At 36.8% G+C, this 19,478-nt stretch overlaps 1 long non-coding RNA gene across 4 annotated transcripts in view; it reads right to left on the reverse strand.

Annotated features, from left to right (window-relative positions):
• Positions 1-372: 372 nt before the first annotated feature.
• Positions 373-19,478, reverse strand: part of LOC144324199 (uncharacterized) — a 584,277-nt gene continuing 565,171 nt past the window's right edge. For all 4 annotated transcript variants that reach the window (XR_013389680.1, XR_013389687.1, XR_013389664.1 and 1 more), the window contains one exon: positions 373-553. This is a non-coding gene — a long non-coding RNA (uncharacterized LOC144324199). The remainder of the gene's footprint in view (positions 554-19,478) is intronic.

Here is a 19,478-nt window from a genome sequence, read left to right on the forward strand (position 1 = left end):
TGCAAGCACAAAATTTACATTTGTGTTTTTTTCCTGACTCAAAATCTCTGAGTTTTTCCAGGGTGTATCAAAAGAGTTTCATCTCTTTAGCTAGACTATTCTGCTTGCAAAACAACTACAAGCACAATAAGACTTACGTTTGAAAAATATAGGCTGCGTTATAATAAACATAAATTAAGCCACACTGATTTCCTTTATAATTATTCTTCTCCTTAAAAGGAGTCTTCCCATTATTCAAGTTTAACAAGAATGATCCATTTAGAACTGTACAGACCATAATAAGCCCCATGTAAAGATCTGTCCATTTAGATAATCCCAGAATATGCATCTAAAGATACGGAATGTGTCCAGGAAGTGCCAAGAAGGAAAGAGTTCTAAGCTGAGCTTATTGTTATCTTTTATTCTAGTGACCCTCATTGCTGCAAGTCTTCACTGGGCCCTTTGGTGCTGTGTGCTGAGGTCCCCAAATGTTCGTCTTCATCCCCTCTCCCACTATTGATGGCATAATCTGCACAGGTCGTGAGGGGAGAGGCTCACTCAGAGACTGCACCTGCTAAAAGGAGGAAAATCAATTTTCATCATCCAAAAATACAGAACTGCTGGCACACAAACTAGTTGCTCAAGGTCCCTAGGGTTTAGAAGGGGAGTCCCACTAAGAAAGACATATGCTTGGAACAGAAGTCAATACTCTCTCCATGTAGCCAGAATAATAAGGGAAGTGGGGAATGAAGAGGTGGAGGATAGAATGCTGCCATGCAGTCCCCCAATTCTGCAATAAATATCAGATGGAATATAGAGCCAATATTAGGTGGGGATCTTTCTGAGAGTAATCTATATATTTTGATATTCTAAATGTTCTCAAATGCTAAATTCAGCTGACAGGTATAACCTATTGTGATTTACTTTTTACTATCCTTTACCACTTTTCATTACTATTTTTTCCTATGGGATTCTTATATTTTAATTGGTATTTTGAGTTGGAATTTTATAATTTGATACCAGAGATGATTTGTGGGGAGATACAAAACATAGATTTGCATTATTGAAAGATAGTCTCACAAAGCGGCTGATAAAACCACAAGCCCATATACCTTGACACACTTGAGTGTTACAGCATATTCATAATTCATATTTTAATTACACAAGCAATGCCCAAACACCCATTTGCTTTATAAGTTGAAACAATATGTAGCTTAATGAATCAAAAGAGTAAAAAATCTCATTTCACATGTCCCCAATCTGATTCCTCTCCACAGAACTAGTCACTGCAACCATTATCACTTAAGTGTGTCTTCCTGATTTTGTACTATTAATTTATATGAGTCATATATGTGTTTAACATATAAATAAATGGTTTACCTTTGCATAAATAGGGCAGTACTCAATTCTGTTCTATAAGTTTTCCACTTAATAGTTTTTTGAAGATCTTTCTATTTCAGTATTTGTAAACCCACTTTATTCTTTTAGATTTCTGAATAGTTTTCCATAACATGGAGGAACTTAATTCATAAAATATTTGATGATTGCAATTTGTTAGCGTCATTTACCCCCAATTTTCCTCAAATACCAAAATTTAAAAAAAAAAAAGGCCACAATGAATATCCTTTTACTTGCTTCTTTGTGTTTTGCAAGCATTGCTCAAGAGTAAAAACTGAAAAGTGGGAATTCTAGGTCAAAGCCTTGAGAATTTTGATAGAAACTGAAACTGTCCCTCTATAAGGGATAACTACATTCTTACTACTGATGGTTTGCATTTCCCTATACATGGTCAAATACTGTATAATGTTTTTAATCCTTTAAAGTGTTCTTATGACTTTTGTTTAAAACTTCAGTGGTCTATTTAAATTTATCTGTCATTTCCACTCATTTCAGTGTTAAACTGACTATTCATTTTTGGGGATGGGGGACAATATATTGAGATATATTCTTTTCTTGTTGAGTCTCTCGTCCACTGCTCCCCTGCAACATATAGAAAGATAGATGATAGATAGATAGTGCTTGCTCCTTTTTATATATTTCAGTTATTTTCTTTCAGCGTGTTATTTGTTTTATTTTCTTAGCCTACAGAATCTTCTCATACAGAAGATTTAATTTCTATGTCATAAAACGTATCAGTCTGTCCTTTGCAGATTCTGTTTTTTTTTTTTTTTCTTTCCTGCTCTGGAAAGCATTCTCAACACCAAGCACCAAGCTTTAAAATAACTGTCCTAAATTTTCTCCTTCAAAATCTTTATTGTCCTTTTTATATGCTAAAAAAAAACTCGTGCCTTCATAATTTTATTCAAATATTTATTGAAAATGGGTACTGATTTATATGAAAGATATTTTTCTCTGTTGAGATGATCATATATTATTTCTTTTAATCTATTAATTACTTAATTATACCAATACACTTTTCTCACATCAAACCATTCTTGCATTTCTGAAATTTATTTTCCTTGTTCAGGATTTAGTATTATCCATTAGTGGATAAAATTTGCCTCATTTGATGTATTTATCTTTGATATACTTGCTTACCTTTGCATCTAGTCTTAATAATAAGGTTGACTTTTAGTTATGTTTCTTGTTTTTCATATTGTTTCTCTCTTGTTTGGGAATTAAACGTACAAATATTATAGAACAGATTCAGAAAGTTCTCTTCATTTTTTTTCTCCATAAAAAAATATTCTAGAATATCTTTATAATGCATGGTTTTCAAATTAGAGAGGCAGACAAACCATGAGAGACTCCTAACTCTGGGAAACAAACAGTTTGTTTGCGGAAGGGGAGGTGGGGGCGGGGGGATGAGGTAACTGGGTGATAGGCACTAAGGAGGGCACATGATGAGATGAGCACTGGGTTGGCAAATTGAATTTAAATTTAAAAAATTTTAAAAATAATGCATTTTATTGAGACTTCAGAGAATATAGTTAACTATTTAAGCATTTTAAGAAATTCATATATTATAAAAATAGAGAAGTGTACAAAATATACTTTGTAGCTCAATTATGATCCCAGAGTGAACCTCCATGTAATTTCCATCCACACCATGAGATGGACTACCAACTAGGACCCAAGATGATCTCCTTTCATGCTTTCTTTGTTACTGCGCTCCTCTTCTGCCTCAGGTGCAATCTATATCTTAAGTTTGAACATTATAGTTTAGTTTTCCTTGCTTTTGAACTATATATAAATGATATCATATAGTGTCCCCTTTCATGTGCAATTTCCGTTGCTCAACATTATGTTTGTGAATTAATTCATGATTCAGTATGTAGCAAACTTACCATCCATTTCATTGCTGTATACTATCTCATTTTACAGATACATTGTGATTTACTCATCTAAAGTTATTTCATCCACTGTTGTAAAATGACTATTTTAAACTATTAACATCCTTTGATGTGTCTTGGTTCATATGAGAATGCATTTCTGTTGGGTATCACAAGGAGTAGAATTGCTTTAGCAGATAATGCCAACAGATATAACTACTGACATTCCCAGCAGTAGTGACCAGCAGCGGTGGTCATTTTATTTTTGCTACAGCTTTTCATTATGTCCTTTTAATTTTAATTAGTTTAAGAATATATACCAATATCTCAGTTATTCCATTTACATTTTCGTGTTTTGAGCATCTTTTCATATGGTTTTTGGTAATTTAGATACTCTCTTTTTGAAGTGTCCAGTCAAGTTCCCAACCCTTATGGAGGTGGGAGGTTGTGTGTTTTATAGAAACTTTATAATCTACAACTCTGATAAAATTGATTTTGTTATTGATGTGAGGTAAGGGTCAAAATTCCTTTTCTTCCTTGTATGAATATCCAGTTGAAGTACCAAAGTTTATTGAAAAGATTGCTCATTCTTAACTCCTCTACAGGGATCTCCATCACAAATGAAGTCTCCTGGGATCCCTGGGTGGCGCAGCAGTTTGGCGCCTGCCTTTGGCCCAGGGCGCGATCCTGGAGACCCGGGCTCGAATCCCACATCGGGCTCCCGGTGCATGGAGCCTGCTTCTCCCTCTGCCTGTGTCTCTGCCTCTCTCTCTCTCTCTCTGTGAGACTATCATAAATAAAAAAAAAAAAAAAAAAAAAAACCAAAAAAAACACACACACAAAAAAACAAATGAAGTCTCCTTATACGTGTGTATCTAGTCCTGAATCTGTTCTATGTCATAAGTATATTTGTCAATATCACATAGTTTTCATTACTATAGCTTCATTATAAGTTTGATGTCTAATGGGACAAGTCCTAGCAGATATTCTTAACCCTTTTCCACATAAGTTTTAGAATCAGTGTGTCAATTTCCATGATGCAATCTATTAGAAAATTTGTTTGGGATGCATTGAACCTAAATATCAATTTGGGAGAATTGATATTTTTATAATCTAACCAATGAACATTCTATTTCTTCTATTTAGAACTGCTTTCTTTTCTCTTAATATCATTTTCTGTGTAGACGTTGTACATACCTTCAGTTACATTTACATTAAATAAATTCTAATTTTATGCATTAAAATGGGTTCTTCTGGTATATTTCAATTTCTTTTAATTTTGTGAGGCTACTATACAGAAATATAATTTTTGCTACACCCATTTATTAATTCCAACAATTCATCTAAAAATACTTCGAGTGTTTATGATTATAGTCATATCATCTTTAATAAAGAAGAGTTTAATTCTCTCATTTCTTATTTTTTTAGTTTCATTTTATATCCCATATCCCTGAAAAGGAATTCTAGTAAAACGTTAAATAGTACTGGTAGTCATCTTCAAATCATTCCTAGTCTTTAATACCTTTCAATATTTTATCAAAGTTAGTGGTAAGTATGATATTTGCTGCAAGTGTATTTATAATTACATTTTATCAGACAAAGTAAATTCCTTTTTCGGACTCTGCTAAGTTTTGCTTATGTGTTTGTTTTATTTTTTTATTTATTTATTTTTTTTATTTTTTTATTTATTTATGATAGTTACAGAGAGAGAGAGAGAGGCAGAGACACAGGCAGAGGGAGAAGCAGGCTCCACGCACCGGGAGCCCGACGTGGGACTCGATCCCGGGTCTCCAGGATCGCGCCCTGGGCCAAAGGCAGGCGCCAAACCGCTGCGCCACCCAGGGATCCCTATGTGTTTGTTTTAATCATAAAGGGCAAGTTTCTAAAATTGTCTTTCCTGAATTTATAAAAAAAATATGTTTTTATTTTCCTTTACTGTGTTGATGTGGCAAATTACATTAATTAATTTTCTAATGTTAAACTTTGCATTTTTGGAATAAAACCAACTTGATCATGAAATATGACCTTTTTAATTTATTGCTGCATTTGGTTTGCTTCTTTTTTATTTAGAAGTTTTTATCCATGTTTATAAGAGAAATTGACCTGTAACAGTCTTTTTCATAATTGTCAGTTTTGGCAGAGGTTATGCATGCTACGTAAACTGAGTTGGAAGTGTTCTCTAATTTTGTATTTGTTTTCTCTGAAAGAGGATGCATAAGATTTTCATGATTTTCTCTTTAAGTAACTGGTAAAATTCACTTAAGAAGCCATCTGGCCATGGTGTATTTTATTTTCTGTAGAAGGCATCTAATAAGGAAGTCATTTTTGCTTAACAGTTAGGTACACTTAAGTGTTTTATTTCTTCTTATTTTCATTTTTGTAAGAGGAATTTTCCATAAGAATTTGTGCACCGAATGTTGTATTTTTAAATGTCTAGTATAAATTTGTTCATAACATAAGCTGTATTATTTGTAAGATCTTTAGTCTTTTTTTCCTTTGTTGATTTTGATCTTCTCTCTCTCATGTTTCATTCAAAAACTAAAACTTAGCAATTTTGTAAACATTTCAAAGAATTAACAGTTGGCTTTGTTGCATGTTTGTTTTCTATTTCTTTAAATTGTGTATTTGTAATTTTCTTCCTTTTATTTTCTTTGGGTTTCACACCTCTTCTTTTGCCCTGTTTTCTTTACATGGGTGGTCAAATGATTTTTTAATCTTTATTACCTTCTTACCTATGCATTTAAATCTCTATTGTTCTAAATTTCCTGAGCCACAATCTCCAAGTGTTATTTTCAATATCACTCATAAATTTATAATTTCCTCTGTAATTTCTTTTTTGGCTCAAAATCTATTTGGAAGGATACTTCTTAATTTCCAAATGTATGGGAATTTACTAGTTATCTTTTTGTTTTTGTTTTCCTGCTTAATTTGCTCTGTGGTCAGAGAACATATTCAACATAACTACAATCCTTTGAAATTTATTTAGACTTTTCTCTATGAATCGACAGATAATCTATTTTGGTTAACATTCCATATGCACTTCATATGGATTCATATTCTGCATATGTTGGATGCAGTATTCTATATCAGTCACATCATGTTTGTTAATTGTGTTGTACAAATATTCTATATTCTGTCTTCTTTCTGTTTTATTCTCTGGTTGGTTTTATCAGTTAATTTAGAAGTGTGTTAAAATGTATTACTAAGATTGTAGATTTACTAGTAGTTTGTCAGTTATATTTGTTTTATATATTTGAGTATTTGTTAGGTAAATATACAAATTTAGGATTCTGATTCCTTCCTGGGGAATTGAACCTTTTGCCATTGTGAAATGTTCTTCTTAATCTCTATTAATGATTTTTGCCTTGAAGTCTTTGATAATAATATAGTTATACAGCTTGCCTTTTGCTTAATGATTGCATGGTATGCATTTTCTATTCTTTTAATTTTCACCTTTCTGTGTCCTTACATTTAAACTCTCTTAATTTGCCTTTAGGTGTTTTATTTTTTACTTAGGCTGACAATTTTGCATTTTTTAGAGCATTAGGTCTATTTATAGCTAAAACAGCAATTGATGTAATTTGTTTTCAAATGTAAAGTCTTACTATTTGCTCTAGGTTTGTCTTAACTTCTTTGAATTTTTTTTTCCTTTTGGCCTAATTTTGTATTAAATGGAGTTTTAAAAAACTGTTTATTTCTTCCATTACCTGACATTATTTACCTTTGATTTTTTTTAGTATGACACTAAAGATTAGAACAGAAGTTCTTAACATATAAAAAGTTGATATAAAATGGTACATTTTTTTTCTAGGCATTTCAAGGACCTCAAGACACTTTAATTCCACTTCCCAGTCTCAGATCTTATAAGCTGGTATTGTTGTATATTTTGATTCTGTGTGTGTGTGTGTGTGTGTAAAACCCTAAAACATATCATTAATTTGATTTTTACAATCAACATTCATTTAGATGAACCCATGCTTACTGCTTTGTACTTTTCTCTCCTTCATATAATAAATTATTTCACTTCCTTCTGAAGAATACCCTTTGGAATTTATTTAGCGTGCTACTGTTATAAACTTTTTTAAAAACTATTTTTTCTGAAGATGTCTTTGTTTCAGAAAGAAAATTTCATTTATTATAAAATTCTAGGTTAACCTTTTTGTCTTTCAGCACTTTGCAGTTATTATTTCAATACCTTCTGGCTTCCATTGTTTCTGTTGTGAGGTCTGCTGTCCGTCAAGTTGTGGCTCCTTTGTTTTTTTTTTTTTTTTATTTTTTTTATTTTTTTTTTTATTGGTGTTCAATTTACTAACATACAGAATAACACCCAGTGCCCGTCACCCATTCACTCCCACCCCCCGCCCTCCTCCCCTTCTACCTTTGAAAGTAATCTGTCTTTTTGCCCAACTGCGTTTAAGATTTATTCAGTAGTTTTACCATAATATGTGTGATTTTTCTCATAATTTGTTTCCTTGGGGCTCATGGGGATTCATTTGTAATTTGTTTTTATATTTCAGGTATTGTCTCTTCAAATAATACTTCTTCTCAAACTCTCTTCTTCTGGATATATCTTAGCATATATGGTAGAACCTCCCTTTTTAAATCTTTCCTCTCATATTTTCTTTCAGTCTGTTTCTCTGCAGCATCTATGACTTTTTTATCTGACCTGTGTACTAGGTTCCTATTTCTGTTTTCAAATGTACCTAATATGCTACTAAATCTGTATGTTGAACTTTCAATTGTGGTAATTATACCGTTCAATTCTAACATTTTCCTAAAAGTTTTAAAATAGTTATTTTTAGCTTATAGTTATTTGCCATTATTTGGTCTCATCCCAGATTAGTGAATCAAGTATCAGTAAATGCTCTAGAATTCCCTAGACACTGGGCTTACCTCTCTGTATTTCTGACTTCTCTTGCATTTTGGTCTGGTAAGTTCTCAATGTCTTAATAGATCTCCAATGCCTTCAAGCACTTAAATATTTTATCTACATTATTCGGGGCTTTTCCCAACAGAATAGTTGGTTACACTAGTTATTCATCATTACCAGAGCTGGAAATCCAGAGTTGACTGACTTTCAGTGTCCTTCTATGATTAGTCAAGAATACACACACACACACACACACACACACACACACACACACTCACACTCACTCATTAAAATATCCATATAAATAAAATAATTATTGCTTTAAATATGTTCAAGGTATTCTTTTGCTATTAAATATCTTTCACATCTGTAATTATATCCCCCTTGACAAATCAAATGTTTATGTAGTATTTTCTTCTTAATCAGACTTGCCAAATTGTGATATATAGATAATATAGACATATTTTTATGGAAACAGTTATCAATATCACTGATAAATTCTACTGTTACTTTTTTGGGGATACTATCTTATCTGGTTTGCGTATCAGGCTGAGATTAGCTTTATAAAATTAGCTGAGAATTATTTCTTCCTCTTTTAGTTCCCAGAAGATATTGGGTAGAACATTTGCTGATTCTTGTTTAAAGATTTAGTAGTGTCCTTCAGTGAAGCTATCTGGGCCTGAAAAATCCTTTTACAGAAAATTTTAACTTATAGATTCAATTTCCTCAATAGTTATAGAACTATCCAAATTATCTGCTATATGTTGAGTGACTTGTGGTAGTATGTTCTCTTTGAAAAGTTGATGTACTTCATCCAAATTGTCAAGTTATGTATATAGAGTTGCCCATATTATTCCCTTATTATCCTTTTAAAGTCTGCAGAGCCTGTTATATCCTATTTCATCCTTGATATTGGTATATTATGTCTTCACTTTTTTTCCAGTATTGTTAAAGGACTGTCAAGTTTATTGATCTTTTCCAAGAACCCAGCTCTTTGATTTTGTCCATTGTCTTAGTATTTTCAATTTATCTGACCTCTGTTATTATTTCCTTCTTCTTGCTGTTAATTTATTTTGCTCTTTTTTTTCTGCTTTCTAGAGGTGGAAACTTAGATTATTGATTTGAGACTTTTTCTTTTTTCTGGTGTAATCATTTTCTGCTATTGCAGAAAGAAAGAGGAAAGCATGGATCCACTATCTCCCATCCTTCATTGTTAAGGATATTTAGTGGTCCCAAGATGTGTTAACTCTCTTTATGCACCATCACTGAGAGTTATGGGTTAGTACTTCCCGGAGTGTCAAAGAAATTCCTACTGGTATCCATGTGAAGGCAATAATTAGAGATTCTGTAGATTAGGGAGAGGTACTTGAGTGAAGCTTGTCATCTTAGCAGTGGTTGGAACAATAGGTGTGCATAAGAGGTGTTCAATATAATCTCAGCTCTCAGATTCCTTTCATCTTTCTTTCCTCCACCCCGAGCACACAGCTTCCATTCTCTATAGCTCCATATGGTCAGAAAGTTACCATATTTTGAGGTGCGTAGGTGGCTCAATCAGCTAAGCAACAGATTCTTGATCTTGGCTCAGGTCATGATCTCAAGGTCCTGGGATCAAGCCCCGCAACAAGTTCTGTGCTCAGCAGAGAGTCTTCTTGAGGATTCTCTCTCCCTCTTTCTCTGCTCTCCCCCCACTCGCACTCTCTCTGCTTTGAATTTCTGTGAACCCCTGCATAAAATATTTCCAAATCTTTATGTCAGCTACTAAGCAGAGGCCACCTATGCTCATTTGGATACCATTTTCAATTGTTTTAGGTTTATTTATTTATTTGAATGAGAGAGAGGAAGAGAGAGAGTGGGGGGACAAGCAGAGAAAGACAGTCTTCAAAGCAGACTCCCTACTGAGGGGGGAGCCCATTTGGGGCTCTATCCCAGGACTCATCAGATCATGACCTGAGCCAAAACTAAGAGTCTTTTAAGAAAGGTACAGAGCCAGGTATTAAGCCCTTTTATTCCCACTTTCTCTCTCTGAGTCATCCTCTGTGCTAACTGAAAATGGAGACAGGCAAAAGACAGGCATTGTACAAATAAAGGAGAAGAATCAAAAGGCCTGAAGAAAGACACATACATCCCTGCCTCTTACAAATCAGGAATGGTCAACATCTACCTCAAGACTGTTGACTGGCCTGGTTCCTCCCTCAATCTTATCCAAGTGACATTTATTTTAATAACAAGTTAAACTCATTATGTGAATTGCACAATTCTATTGGAATATTGTTATCCCATGTAAATGCCATTAGTTCCACAAATGAACTACTCTATGTGAAACTGCTTAGAAAACTATAAAGCACTTCACAAATGGAAGAAAAATTCTAATGTCCGAGAGAGAAAAACATTATACTAAACTGAAACCATAAAATGCTAAAGTACTCACTGATGCAGCTCCAATTCACAACTTCACTCTTTTTGTGTGTAAGGTAAAGGGAAGCAAAGTGTTTTCTTTATAAGTTCTATTTCTATAACTAAAATTCTTCTACAACTAACATGTAATTTTATTTTTTGATTTGTTTTCCCAGCTTATTCAACATATTTTATATCCCTTCTGTCTTCTTAGAAGTGCCACTTTGTTGAAGGGGGAGGTGGGGTTTTTCAGGAAGTTTTAAAATATGCTGTTAATGAATGAATGGACAACTAATTACTTGCTAAATGCATTAACTCAAATCTGGGTCTGAAATTGCTTCAGAATTTAGGACATATGTGCACAACCTTGCTTATTTTGCAGGGGGCATGATACATGGATTTCCATTTGTATATGAAAATGTTTTTTCCCTTTTTTTACACAAACCTGTACACACACACACACACACACACACACCTCACTGCAGGCTCACTTTTCAAACTATATTATTAAAAAAAAGATAAATTTCTTAATTATACTACTCATACATTGATTTCATTCTTTTTCACTTATCCTATCTCCCACCCCCTCTCTCTCTCTGTCTCTTTCTCTCTCTCTCTCTCTCTCTCTCACACACACACACACACACACACACACACATCCCAGATGTGATCTATGCACATAGGTAGGATTATAAATGAACTATATACCAATTGAACAAACACAGCTTCCATTCAATGGATCACAATAGTAATTATTCCCCCAATCTAGCTGATTTCTAAAAATCCTTTTACTTCTGTTTTCTCAAACCTTATTTCTCCCTACTAATAGGAGGCCTACCAGAGTATTTTTCTCTCAGTATAAAGACTGGATTTTTACTTTAGTTCAAACAAGAACTCTGGTATAAACTGCCTTTTAATAGCAATGATAATTTTAGGGGTCTATCCATACATATTTTGAATATATAATGATTTTCTCTGATGGAAATTAGCCGGCATTAGGGTTCCATTAGCATTCATATTCACAGATAAGTATTAACATTTTCCTGGACATTTTTAAAAACTTAGTTGCTACATGATGGCACCGCCAAAAATAGGACCTCTCCCACTAAGCTCTCCCCTTCGGGGAAGACCTTCCTAGAACTTAACATCAGTCTTTCTATTAAGCAGAATTCCCAGCTTATACTAGTCCAGTATCTTTTACCTGGGAATAAGCACATGATCATTCTGGGAACAAATCAGAGCCCTCTCTGTTTTCTATTTTTCCTAAAATTGAACTTAAACACACACACACATACACACACACACAGAGGAACTGTTTCTCATATGGTCACAAGGGTGTGAAGATGTAAGTCTACAATATGGAGAAAGAGCCCCTCCACGGTAGGAAAGAATAAACCCAGCAGGCAGAAAGAAACATGCATAATAGGGGGATGGAGGAGAGAGAGAGAAAGAGATGCCAGCACTAGAGTCTCAGGACCAAGGTATCCTTGAGATTCCCCTCCCCTTTCCGTTCTTTGTTTATGGAAATAAATACATGCTTCTTTTGTGTCTCATTTATTTTGTTTCTCTGTCATTAGAAGTCAAAGAGTCCTTCTAGTTTACAATTATAAAGGATATGAAAATTATTCTTCCCTATATTTTTTTTCCCCATTTATGATCTGCTTCCTGACCTCCCTTCCATTTGCTAATTCACCGCTCTTTTGGGGCTTGTCCAGGAAAATAGCAGGAATAAAATGGGGGGTGGAAATCAAAGAGAATAAAATAAAAAGAGGAAAAAAAGCAGAGAACCAAATGATATTTCCCCTTATAGTTTACAGCTCTGAAGTCATCTTAGTCCATTCAGAAGTGGGAGGCGATAATTAAAAATCAAAGAAGTAGGGCATCATGCCTACCCCGGCGATTCATAGTTCCTAAGCTCGAGCTCTGTAGATATTTCCTCAGGGCCTCCCTCCATAGCATTTCAACCTAAGAGATTTAGTAATATTCCTTTTTAGACTCCTCCCTGTATTCATCCAGTTGCCGGTACCCACACGGCTGCTGAGGGCTCCACAGGCCTCCACAGAGGTACCCCACTTGTTTCAGGCAGCTCACTGCCCACAAAATCTTTATCCCTGTTCCATCCCCCCTTTTCACCCTCTTGCACTGCAAAGTCTTAAAACTTTGTCTTTTTATATCCTTCTTTATTCTCCCCCAATTAAAACATATTAGCTTTGTAGCCTATTCCCTTAGGGGTCCACTCAGTGACCAGCTGGCACTTATTTGGTCAGGTATAGCTAGGATGTTACTGGTTGATAATGGATTAATATTTTATTCTCCCAGAGAACATTTACATTTTTATGGTGGCCTCAAGCAAAAGGTGTTAACCACATGGGGATGTCTGGTGTAGGAGTGCAACAAATATGTGGGAACGTATGGTATTTCAGCATCCCTCAACTCACATCATGTACACACTGGCATGTCTACAATCTGGGCAGTCCTGCCCTTTGGGGTGATTCCATCTCTACCACCAAAGAGCTTTCTTTTCTGTAGGAACCATTTGCCTTCCTCTCCCCCAAGTGACCTTCTCTTTCCTCCCTCTGGCTGATACCACTGTTCACCTTCCTTTGCTCTATTATTGCTTTTACCAGTGTCTATAGTTTTATTAACTCAGTAAATTTAGATTCTCTTAAAGAGCACATCAAAAGTTCAAGCCATGCCACACAGCCCTAGAAACAGTTCTTGAAACAGAAATGATGACTCCAAAGTTATTTCAGGTAAGAACTAGCAAATGTCATCAGAATGTTCCTGGTCATTTTATTGGCTTTAATTGAATACTTCCCCCAGAATCTACGGTTTACTGGGACCAAAGATAATATGGGAATGTTAAATGACACGAACAGGGCTCACGAGAAAGGCAGTATGGGCAATGACATTAAAATTTTGGTGCCGCAACTTAAGCAGAGCCTTGAAAAATAAAAACGTGTCTTCGGAAGGGTGCTGAGAAGAGCTAAGAAAACCATGAGCTAAGGCTCCATGAGCACTAAGAGGCATGGCAGTGAAGAAGGATGGAGACATGGAAGCTGTTCTCAAGTTCTAGAAGTACACTATGTAAGAGGGAGAGCAGAGTTATTGTGGATTGCCTCACAGGACAAACGTACAGTGCGTAGTGAGTTAAAATCACAAAGAGGAGGATTGTTTTTTCTCATTTTCAGGGAGACCCTCTAACAAATGGTGTTGTCCAGCAGTGGAGGGAGCTGCCTGCCAGTCATTACTGGTAATATTTGGAAAGGGACTAAATGGCATTGTAGGAGAGCTTCCTGCACTTTTAAGCTAGAGAATTTCTGAGAGTCCTTAACCACTTGATTCCACCATTTCCGTATGACCATCAGCACTAGATTAGCTGGGCTGACCTATGCAGGCAGTGTCAGGTTTTTGCGCGAGATCTGGGAAGAGGGAGAGGGAGTGGGAAACAGCACAAGAGTCAGAGGAGGCAGCACTTCCAACCTGTCACCTGTTGGCTGTTTTCATCTTTTGATTGGCTTCAGCCTGTTGGCTACTCACCTGCCCATCTATTCTCTAAATGAAGTATTCCAGCAATTGAGTTCAATTCAACAAGCTCCGATGCTGTGCTGCTATAAATCATCAGTCCCTTCCTCCCCGAGCCCTTCAGTGGAAGGAGTAATTGGTTAATTGCCAGAGTTGTTAACAAGAATTAAGAATTCAAGGGAATTGGCTAGGAATGCAGATCTATTGCAATATGGTTAGAACAAATGTGTTTGTAAAGGGACAGAAATTTAGAAATACGCACACCTAAGTCAAAATCAATGAGTTTTAAAGTCCTTTATAAAAATGCCTGAGACTCACTGGGTCAGTGTTCTCTTCTTTGAGGGGCCAGCACTCTAAAAACTGCTTCCGTCTTCATTCCTTTCACTCTAACCTTTCAGCTGCAGAATCTGAAGCACTCTCCATAGTCCCTCTTTCTGTGTTCTCTTCCAACAGAGGCCTTTCCCCTTGCTTCACTCAGTCTGCACACCCCACTTCTTTTTTGAGACAATCATCCCATCTCACATACTTCGATTTCTTCTATCAAATGAATATGAAGAATAATTTTCATAAAGGATGAGACAAAATGTAACATACCACTACCCATAAGGTCCACCTCCACGGATATGTGCCTCCTAGGGATATGAATCTGCCTTGCCAAGTGCAGGCTGTATACCAGCTCCAGGCTGAGCGGGAGTCCTGGGCATTGCTGGGGATCCTGCACATAATCTAGATATTTTAAGCAGCAATAAATCTAACACCACCCATCTTATGTTTACACACCATTTTATGTTTCTCAAAGTATTCCCTTTGTTTTATTTGCCTTGCTGACAGTATAAAATGCATAGAACAAGTGTGATGAGTCCTGTTTCCAAGATGAATAAGTTGAGACAAGGTAGTTAAGTTATAAAGGCAGAACATAATCTCTAGATTTCCTATCTCCCACATTCTGCTATGACACTTTCCATATCCTATCGTCACTAATAGGTTAACCTTGCTGCTCCAAAAATCTGACGTGCCCATTGTTTTATAATCATGAGCTCTCATTAGAATTGTGCATAGAGTAGGGAGTGTGTGTGTGTGTGTATGTGTGTGTGTGAGTGTTGGAGGAATTGTGGAACATAGGGCTTGGGGGTGATCTGGAGCTAGTCCAGTGTACACTTCTAGAGTAGATACGGAAACAAATCCAAGAGAAGCAAAGGTAAAAACATGTTAGTAGATTTACAGAGTGGTAGTTTCCATTTTCCAAATGGTCAGAGGTGGGAGGCATATGTTTCAGTCATCATAAACTCAAGGCATCTTATCTAGAAAGGATTTTTGAAGAGAATTTGATAAAAGCAAAGTAATGTATCACCAAAGCTGCTGAAATGCAAATAAGTTGAGGCACATACAGGCGTTGCACCAGTGAAAACTGAGGTGCCATGGCCCATTCAAGTAGCAGGCCAGGAACAGAAAACACTCAAGGGAGAGACTATTGTTACATAATATAAAATTCAGTTGCAGGGTTCTCATAAATTGCCATATAGATCGCATATGTTATATAACATACAGGAGTGAAACTCTGACAGAATGAACTGATTAATAAGAGAATTCCAAGTAGAGGTGACTAAGTACAATGGTTTATTTCAGCCGCTGAAGATTATTAGATTTGTTCATACAGAAGCAGATGTAATCATAGGTCCAGATTTTCTAAGGTTGTCCCGGTTTGGTGTCATTTTTAAAAAGTTGCTTGCTAAAGAGAAAACCAATTGTGAAACATTTTATAACCATGTGTATTAATCTGCTCTGCCCACTGTAACAAAATCCCATAGACTGGGTGGCTTAAACAATAGAAATGTATTTCCCACGGTTCTGGAGGCCTTGAGGGTGCCAGCCTGGTTCAGTTCTGGCAAGAATCCTCTTCCTGCTTTGCAGATGGCCATCTACTCGCCATATCCTCACATGTCCAAGTGAGAGAAAGAGAAAGCAAGCTCTCTAGTGTCTCTTTTTCTAAGGGTGCTAATCCCAACCTGATAGTTCCACCCTCAGGACCTAATTATCTCTCAAAGGCTCCATTTCCAAATATCATCACTTTAAGGACTGGCGTTTCACCTTATGAATTCTGAGGAAGCACAAATATTTAGTCCACAACACCATGTAGGCCTTTTCAAATAATAACTCTTCAAATTAGAAAAATCCTTTCCCAGACCTCATATCCTAACTTTAGCAGATAATATTTTAATTTCAATAAGAAGACTAGTGTATCTCTTTTAAAAGCGTCTAAGATCTGGAGTTAAGGGACTAGAGGGAAGAAATGAGGGGTTTCCGGGCCCAGAGAGACCCAGTAGGAATAGGAGGGGGAGGACAACACAGCACTGGAATACATCTACTTTGAATAGATGTCTGAGCTGGGCATAATGTGTCAGGTTATATTGGGGGACATAGGTATTGATACCCAGCATTTCTAAGGTATGAAGACCCAGCCTGGCATGGGGTTGTCTATGCCCTGGCTTTGGTAGCTCTCTGCCCCAGGCCAGCCTCCATGATAGTGGTCTCTTCATTTTGTGGAGAGCTCAGAGGATATAAGTTATTACTGTAGAAATCCTTTAGGTAAATTCTAAGTCTTTGGGCATAGACAACACTGATTAAAGCTCCTCTGATAGCAGATAGTACCAATGGAGAGGAAGGCCTTCTTGGCCACTTCTCCACAGACCCACTACACAGCCTGTGGGCTCTCTGGGCTCCATGGTCTCATTCACTTCAGTGAAAAGCAGAGCTCAAAGGCACAGCAATATCCAGGCAAAGCCCAGACTACAGTGAGAGATGAGAGACAGTAGGAACTTCCAGTATAAACAGACTTCTTGATGGAAACTCCTACGAAAACTGGTTGGAATGCAGGCTGGTATGCTTTCAGGGAGGCAAAGAGCCTGTGTACTGGAGGCAGAGAAGTTGTGATGCTAGACAGAGGCTAATGAGAAAAGGGAAAATTTGGATTATAGCATGAAAGCTCAATAAAAGTTAGTGACTTGGGATCCCTGGGTGGCGCAGCGGTTTGGCGCCTGCCTTTGGCCCAGGGCGCGATCCTGGAGACCGGGGATTGAATCCCACGTCGGGCTCCCGGTGCACGGAGCCTGCTTCTCCCTCTGCCTGTGTCTCTGAGCCTCTCTCTCTCTCTCTGTGACTATCATGAATAAATAAATAAAAATCTTTAAAAAAAAAAAAAAAGTTAGTGACTTAACTGATTCACTGATGAACTGACTGCTTCACATCATCTCAGCGCTAAATATTGAATAAAGCCAGTCGGAGGAAGGAAATAACAAAGAATATGCACCTTTATGTTTGCTGCAGCACTATTTACAAAGGCCAAGATATGGAAGCTACCCAAGCATCAATCCATAGATGAATGGATAAAGAAGAAGTGATATATACACACGGTGGAATATTACTCAGTCATGAAAAAGAATGACACCGCGCCATTTGCAACAACATGGACAGACCTACAGGGTATATAACGCTAAGTGAAATAAATCAACCAGAGAAAGATAAATACCATATGATTTCACTCATATGTGGAATTTAAGGAACAAACAAATGAGAGACAAACAAAAACCAGACTCTTAAACACAGGCAACAAACTGGTGGTTGCCAGAGGGGAGGTGTGTGTGGGGAGCGGTGAAATAAAGGGGCTTAGAGTGCGCTTCTGATGAGCACTGAGAAATGGACAGAATTGCTGCATTATACTGTACACCTGAACCTAATATAACACCGTATGTCCATTATGCTTTGATTAAAAAAAGATATTGGCCTTCATATCAGTTTATCTAAAAAAGAACTTTGAGAAATAGATGCCAGAGCTAGAGATCTACTTTTGGCATATTGATCAGGATGGTTCGATATCCGCAAAATACTCAAATGTCCACTGGGAGGGAAGCAGAGGCATGAACAATAAAACATTCTAATGCGAGAAACATCAGACAAGAAAACCTTCACTTCAGAACCTCTCACTTTACTGGTTAGTGGTTAGCGGTCTGTTGTTGAGGAAACTTTATGCATCAATCTGGGTTTCATGTTTCTAAGAACCCCAATCAGTGCTTGTCATTTCTTTGCAGCCTCTTTTGCTGGAAGACCATGTTTTCCATTGAAGGATGTTTAGGGACTGCTTGCATGTGGCATGCTGGGCCACCCTACCTCATAGTTATCCTGTTTCATTTTACACAGAAGAAGATCCCAGATCCCAGCCCATTAGGGTTTATACCTGCTTTCTGTGTGTTCCCGAGTTTGCAATCTCTTTGATGCCTTGAAGTTTCCTTCTTTCTTTCTCTTTCTTTTTTCTTCCTTTTTTTTTTTTTTTTTTTTTTTTTTTTTTTTTTTTTTTACCTTGAAGTTTCTGAAGGATTATTGTCTCAGCTTCTCATTCCCACACCAAATATAAGTAGTAGTTTGGACGCTATCTGGAAAGGTTGGGAGCGAAGACTTCACTAAGTTGGCGCTAATCCAGATATTTCATCATGTCCAAGGATTTGCTTGGTCAGTGCAGTTAGTAAGTTGCTGCTGCGCCGTGAAGAAGTGAAAAATACGTACTGTTGCTATAGGAACTGCTATGCTAGCAACGCACAGTTTCCCTAGACCCAGGGCCAGCATCCATGCAAGAGAATCCTAGACTAAGGACTGGTTGCAGAGAGAGAGTTTCCATCACACTTTGTTGAGTTTCCATTCTCGCTCTGTAAGTAAAGAACCAAGTTTGCTCCCAGTGCTCAGATTCTTGGCCTCCCACATGGAAACGGAATCACAAAGACATGTGTGTGTGTATGCATATAGACGTATGCTTGTATTCCAAACTCAAGAGAAAGAAAAAAAAACTTCCCCAGATTTTTCAATTCCTGTAAGGATTGTAGTTTACTATTTCTGGATTTGGATCATTGAGTTCCCTGGATTATTAAACATAGCAAAAAGCCATCTGCAATGAATCGGGCTTGCTCCTCTAATTGAGTCATGCTGTGAAGCCCTTTACTGTTTCCCTCACTTCGTTGCTGAATATTTTTTTTCAAGAATGATAGGAAATACATTTTTTACTACTAATGCCACCTGCAGGTTAAAGAGAAACTGTTGCAAGATTCTTGAAATCTTCACAGCACACTGCAATATGCACCTCCAAAATATTCCCCAAACCGTGCCAATCAGCAGGAATGCAGGCTCGTTTCATTGACGACGTTCTTTATCAAAAATATGCCTTTGCAATCACCATTGCAGCCAGCCTTCTCTCCTCACTCAACACTCAGGCCAGCTGATACTTACAGCCGGGAACACGTATAGAGTCATTGCCTAGGAAATAATTGCTTTGGGCTACTTCATGCAACAGCATCCCGGTGCCGTCGTAAAGTGCCTCATGTCACAGGTAAAGGTGGTATGAGAGTTATCCTCAATCAATTAGTTTCCATGTGAATTATTTCCTGGGTCAATCA

The sequence above is a fragment of the Canis aureus genome, chromosome 11, assembly GCF_053574225.1.
Source record: "Canis aureus isolate CA01 chromosome 11, VMU_Caureus_v.1.0, whole genome shotgun sequence".
NCBI classification, from domain to species: Eukaryota; Metazoa; Chordata; class Mammalia; order Carnivora; family Canidae; genus Canis; species Canis aureus.